The sequence below is a fragment of the Diaphorina citri genome, unplaced genomic scaffold (assembly GCF_000475195.1).
Source record: "Diaphorina citri unplaced genomic scaffold, Diaci psyllid genome assembly version 1.1 scaffold1035, whole genome shotgun sequence".
In the NCBI taxonomy this organism is placed as follows: domain Eukaryota; kingdom Metazoa; phylum Arthropoda; class Insecta; order Hemiptera; family Psyllidae; genus Diaphorina; species Diaphorina citri.
In genome coordinates, this window is record NW_007378465.1 from 61,809 (window position 1) to 68,519 (window position 6,711).

The 6,711-nt window shown below is 40.1% G+C and overlaps 1 long non-coding RNA gene across 1 annotated transcript; it reads left to right on the forward strand.

Annotated features, from left to right (window-relative positions):
* The first annotated feature begins 169 nt into the window (after positions 1 to 169).
* LOC113469337 lies at positions 170 to 1,552 on the forward strand. Its single transcript, XR_003392789.1, has 2 exons — positions 170 to 229; positions 1,399 to 1,552. It is a non-coding gene; the product is annotated as an uncharacterized LOC113469337 (long non-coding RNA).
* The last annotated feature ends 5,159 nt before the right edge of the window (positions 1,553 to 6,711 follow it).

The following is a 6,711-nucleotide window of genomic DNA, read 5'->3' on the forward strand; positions in this document are numbered from 1 at the left end:
CTAGCAAATCTATTCTTATTAAGGAGCACGGTAGCGCTCCGCCCCCGCCAAGTTAAAAATTGACAGCGCTTCAATATTGATTGATAGCCTTATCCATGTAATGAATTTCAAATTTAACGCTCAACTCTCAATTGTTACAGGTGTATGGGATACGCGATGAGCGAATGGGAGAAAGAACAAACCAATAGTGAATTCCACGTGTCGGTAATTTTTGCCAAACCAAAAATAGGTAACCATTTTGGTAATTTTCAACAACCAACTTCCCTTATTTTTATACCTAGAACCTATCTAGAAAAAACTTAGAGGTAGATATTCATCTTATTAAGGACGACAACATTTTGAGCTGAGGCTGAGTGCATCCCGAAAAACGCCAGTAGCACGTGATATACCAGACAGTCACCCGTCGAAATATACACCAAGTACGACGTTTCTTAACTTGAAAGTTCCGTCCAGGTACCTACATTCAACATCGCATTAGCCTTTGTCTATACTATAGGTATACTTTGTTTACTAGAACAAAAACAAAACATAGACACAAACAGAAAAGTAGTCATTGTCAAGATCACTCACTTATGTCACTGCATTACTTCACTTGCATTACGTAGGCAGACAGTCACCCGTCCAAATATACACCAGGTACGATGTTTATTAACTTGAAAGTTCCGTCCAGGTACCTACATTCAACGTCGTATTAGCCTTTGTCTATACTATAGGTATACTTTGTTTACTAGAACAAAAACAAAACATAGACACAAACAGAAAAGTCGTCATTGTCAAGATCACTCACTTATGTCACTGCATTACTTCACTTGCATTACGTAGGTGCACGTGACGTGCGTTATAGTTCATAGTTTCCTATATCTACTTAGGTACAATGGACCTTGCAAGTGTTATAATTTGTGTCTGAACATAGTCGACCGGCCGTCGATCGACATCGATCCACATCGATTTTACAATAAATTAACATCAATCGATGACCACTCGACTTGTTTAGTTCAGTCAACCTGCCTTGGTGATGAAATGGTCAAGACCTTTGCCTGTCAATCAGGATTTCGTGGGTTCAATCCCATCAGCAGAGCGAGATATGCAATCCTTAAGATCCTAGAATAAGTTTTTACCTTTGAATACGAATTCCATTTCCCTTCACTTTTATGTCCCACAGGCCATCCAGTAGTTCATTTGAAAGCTGTCCTCACAAAACCAATCGACTGACCATCTTGACTTCTTTAGTTCAGTCAACCTGCCTTGGTGATGAAATGGTCAAGACCTTTGCCTGTCCATCACGATTTCATGGGTTCAATCCCATCAGAAGAGCGAGATATGCAATCCTTAAGATCCTCGAATAAGTTTTTACCTTTGAATACAAATTCCATTTCCCTTCACTTTTATGTCCCACAGGCCATCCAGTAGTTCATTTGAAAGCTGTCCTCACAAAACCAATCGACTGACCATCTCTCATAACAACAATATCTGTGTCTACGTATGTCAAGATGAAGTCCAAACTACTGAGTACAACCAGGACAAGTGTCATCTACTTCCATCTGTCACAGAAGGGGTTGTGTTTTTTAGGTCTCTATAACACGTCTTCCAAGTTGGAAGAACCAAGTAGGGTTCCCATGACCGCTGCCGAGTTCCCCCGCTAAATTTAATAGCAAGGGATATCTTTTGAGTGAAGAAGGCACTTTGAGTTATTCGCTATAAAAACTCATTTTGATATTTACTTCATTCCACAGGGTGACAAGCATAAAGTGAGCTTGAAGTTTTAGCTCGACAAAATAGCAATTTTCAACTTTGTATGTTATTCCTGTATTTCCCCTTTATCGGTTGGGTAATTGTATTTTCGAACTTGTCGACCCCACTTGAGTGGGAAAAGACAATGTAAAAGAAGAAGATTTTTATCTTTGAACATCGGTTTCTTGTTTCTTGGGTCTGTTAGGATGGGTACTTACCTATTTTGAGAAACACTGTTTCCGAGATGGGTCAGACCAGGCGAGATCTACGTAGTATATATGCCTGTTATACCGGGTCCACAGCGTCCACACTTTAGCAACACGTTGCGGTGCAAAAGTGTGGACCCGGCATTATACAATCACGCACTGAAGGAGTGACGAGTAACCACATAGTATTTGGTTGACAGTTTGACAGATTATACCCACAGGGAACTATAGTACCTAACACACAGTGAAAAATACATGAAGCATAATCTTTAAAGAAGTACATAGCTAGGTAGATATCTAAAGTATTCTGTATGCCATAGATCCATAGAAGCATATGATGGCTCTACCTTGTTTGCATCTCCGTTAATAAAACATAAAGTTATAAATAATTACCGACCCAAACGGGCAGAATGGTGGTAGGTCCAACGATTTTGGTCTTCGGTGCAAGATGAATGAAATTCCCCCCGATATCTTTTCTCAATCTGCTTTGTTACCTGGTGGTCCGATCTTTCTGATGGCTTCTTATAGTCCTCTGCTCGTGCCGACATTATTCACCAATTATCTTTTTTCTGGTTCTTTGTTTCTTTCAATTTTACGATGTGATTTACCTTTCCAAATACAGTTTTTATTATTTCCTCCAGTTAATTGTGTGATGATAGATAATATTGAGATGTTCATTTAGGCTAATCGGAGGTCCTGTTTTGATCTTGCACCTCCGATGATGCGGAGTTTGGAGATCTTTTGGTGCCTGTTTATAACGATCATGATGAGAAATTAGAAACTGGACTTCGGATTTTATTCATTAGGTTCTGCGTTTCCTCAACCCCGCGAAGCGCAACCATATGCACAACCACGCGAAGCCCCGAGAGCGCGCAGGGCGACCGTAAACAAGGGAGCGCGAAGCGCGACCCTATGCTCAACACCGCAAAGCCCCGGGAGCGCGCAGCGCGACCGTAGACAAGGGAGCGCGCAGCGCGACCATATGCACAACTCAGCAAAGCCCCGGGAGCGCGCAGTGCCCTAGTTAATTTAACCTCCCGAGCACGCAGTGCGAGTAAAAATAATAAACTGAATATTAAACAAAATAGGTAGGTACATATTAGGTACTAATTTTCTTTAACCACGATCGAGTAAACTACGGGCTAAAAAAATTCCCGGAGGGACGGACCCAGCTTGTTTTCTTTTGAGTACATACTGGTATATCTGTGAAATACTCATACAAGAGATGTGTGTAATACCTACATACCTACAAGTATAAGTATAATGTGAATAAACATTTATTTTATATTTTTCCTCATTCTAAAGAACAAGCTGTTTGACAGATGAAAACGTCATTCTAAAAGGATATTCAAGTACACAACATTATCTTGATGATATCATTGTGGATTGCATTTTTTGCAAACAATTGCAGTAGAAAGATTAATCTCAGAAATGAAAGTGATGTTTTTAATTTTGAATCACAAGGAAATTCGTTTCCCAGCCATTGTGTAAAGCTGACGCCCGCCAGATATAGGTTATGATTTGCATCGTCAATACAATTTCTTCTGTTTTCTAGGACTTTTGTTCGTTACTTCCTTCAGATTGTTTATCATGCCAATGGAGATAACACTGTTTTCATCTTGAATTTGCGGTCTACATTCAATTCATCAACAAAGAGAAACCGCTAATTTTCATTCTCAGGTGATAGACCGTGAGCAACACGGTAGAAAATAAAGTGTTCTTTTACCATTCACTATGGAGTTGCTAAAGGTGTGTCCAAACATAGTCGGCGCCGTCGATTGATGTCGACTGAAACCGTACACTGCCTCGACAACATAGATTCACCTCTTTACCTCGTCGATCGACCGGATCGATCAACGGCGTCGATTATGTGTAGACACAGCTCAAGGATTTTAGTTGCAGAGGTTTTTTTTAGGAGAAAAACTAGCAATAAGCTACCCTACTCTTAACCTTACTCAGTCTGAATGTTACCGGGAAAAGCCAGCAGCACGCAAATGCCCAGATGGTCACCCATCCTGATATCAACCACGTGCAACACTGATTAACTTTAATAAGTAATTGAGTCTGGAAACGATTTTATTTTTCATTATAATTTATTTCTTGGTCCCAGCAAGATTTGAAGGAAATGTGAAGTTGGCATCTCCACTAATATTTCGCACTCTATTAGTGGAGACGCCAAATTCACTATTGTATTTTTCTGCAATGGCAATATTGTTCAAAGTTAGGAAGAGACATATTATAAATTACATATTAAGTCTATAGTACTTCGATATACATATTACTGATTTTACTTTTCAACCAGTACTCTTGTAGTGTACTAGGTAGCTTAGAATGACTAAGGAATCTAAGGATTTTCAGCTTCCTTTATATCTTTTCAAGTTCATGGCCCTCACAATTGTGTCTTCGGGGAGTGGAAGGCACGGTGATACAAGATATGTCCAACTATACCAGCGGTTCTTAACCTTTTTTTGTCCGCGTATCCCTTGGGTACCCGGGTTTGATCTCACGAACCCCCGCCCCCATAATAATGAGTACCGTGTGCCCTTGAGTTCAAAATTCAGTATCTTTTTGGACTGTACTCCACTGATAAGCCGTCAGTATTCAAAATTTGCTTTTGTCCGCCATCACGCAAATTCTTTTCGCGTACCCACGGAGGGTCTCCCACGTACCCCAGGGGTACGCGTACCCCCCGTTGAGAATCGCTGAACTATACAATGAAGAGATGACAATCTGTTTGCGGGAATTTCAATCAAAATTATTAACAAGTCAAGAAGACAAGACGTAGGTATTCTTTGTAGACATGATGCCGACGGTACATGTCGGATAATTGCACAACATATTGTCATCTATTATGTTCCTAATGATGAACTTCGTCACTTTAATGGACATACAGGGACACTTACAGACTCTTGTGGTGACTTTGATGGAGGTTTATTGTTACTGTACAACTCTGTGGAAAGATGGCAAAACACGATAACCAACATTTTTTTCAAAATGGAGTTAGTAATTGATTCTGAGTAACTTTTTTGCGCTCAAATCTTTAGTGATAGGGCTATCGCTGTTTGTACTCGTAGTAAGTACATTTTCGAAGGCTCTGTTACTTTGTATTGCTCTGCACACTGTACAACTAAAATCTTTAGTGATAGGGCTATCGCTGTTTGTACTCGTAGTAAGTACATTTTCGAAGGCTCTGTTACTTTGTATTGCTCTGCAGCTGCTGCTGAAGATGCCGTGAGGCGAAACCGGTCCGATAAAGTTGTCATCCCAATACTATTGTGGTGGGGAGTATCTATTCCTATACATATCGGACTTGGTTTAAAATTTGTCTTCGATGGCGAATGCGACTTGCAATGTAGCTGTCGCCCGATCTTACAGAAATAGTCACCATCTCTGTACGACATACGTTTTGAGATTCTAAAAATACCATCAGACTAAACTCTCCGAATGGTATCAGCTGAATAAAGTGCCCGTTGGAAACTAACATACCTACATATTTTTGCTAACGGGGTATGAGGGGATTAGTAGGTACTGTGTGTAGGTAGGTATGCCTTTGCCGTTTTTCGCACATTTATTTATAGTTTTTGCTGAAACTCTTACAAATCTTTATCCCGCCATCAAGGATATACAGAAATAGTCACCATCTCTGTGCGACATCCGTTTTGAGATTCTAAAAATACCATCAGACTAAACTCTCCGAATGGTATCAGATGAATAAAGTGCCCGTTGGAAACTAACATACCTACATATTTTTGCTGACGGGGTATGAGGGGATTAGTAGGTACTGTGTGTAGGTAGGTATGCCTTTGCCGTTTTTCGCACATTTATTTATAGTTTTTGCTGAAAACTACCTATAGTATACGCAGAGACGAGGTTCCAAATATTAATCCGAAGTTTTACAAGCCAGCTAACTTGAATACCTATACGGTACCTACTATCAGTGTATAGTTTCCTGTGTTGAGTGTCTAGCATATTCCCGATGTTCAAGTTTTTGTTATCAAGTGATAATGCTCGCCATTTTACAAAACAATGAAATCATAGTGTTTTGATATCGAACAACATAGGTAGGCAGTGTCAATAACAAATTTACCAATAGTGTAGATAGGTTGATAAGTGTTTTTTGCTTAGCGTGTAATCAAATACCTAAATAAAATAATTACCTATCATTTAGTACTGAGATCCTGTTTTCCACATTTATAGCTGTTTTGTCTCCTGTATAGGTATTACCGACCAATATCACGATTTGATAAACGCCTGTAATTTTGTTGTTCCGTTACTTATCAGTTTATGAGTCTTGTGATCCTTTCTAAGGGTGGTCCTACACTGTCTCTTCATTAAAACGTCTCCTAGCTCACGGCCCTGCTTGCGCCTATTACGCGAGTCTATCTCTATAGTAATCTATAGCGGCCTAGCTTGTTCTCTTATTTCTCTTACCTACGGCCCTGGTTCTTCGGCCCTACGGGTCTGTGCGCCTATTACGCGGGTCTATCTCTATAGTAATCTATAGCGGCCTAGCTTGTTCTCTTATTTCTCTTACCTACGGCCCTGGTTCTTCGGCCCTACGGGTCTGTTTGTCTGGCCCCTCTACTGAATCTTCTGTTGTCTCAAATGCTGTTCCACTATACGAGCTGTTCCACTATACATGCTGTTCCACTATACGAGTACCAAGTTTACAATACCTATGTATATGTAGAATAGCTATATTCACAAGGCAGAGAATAGCTATACGTACCTATAGTATACGCAGAGACGAGGTTCCAAATATTAATCCGAAGTT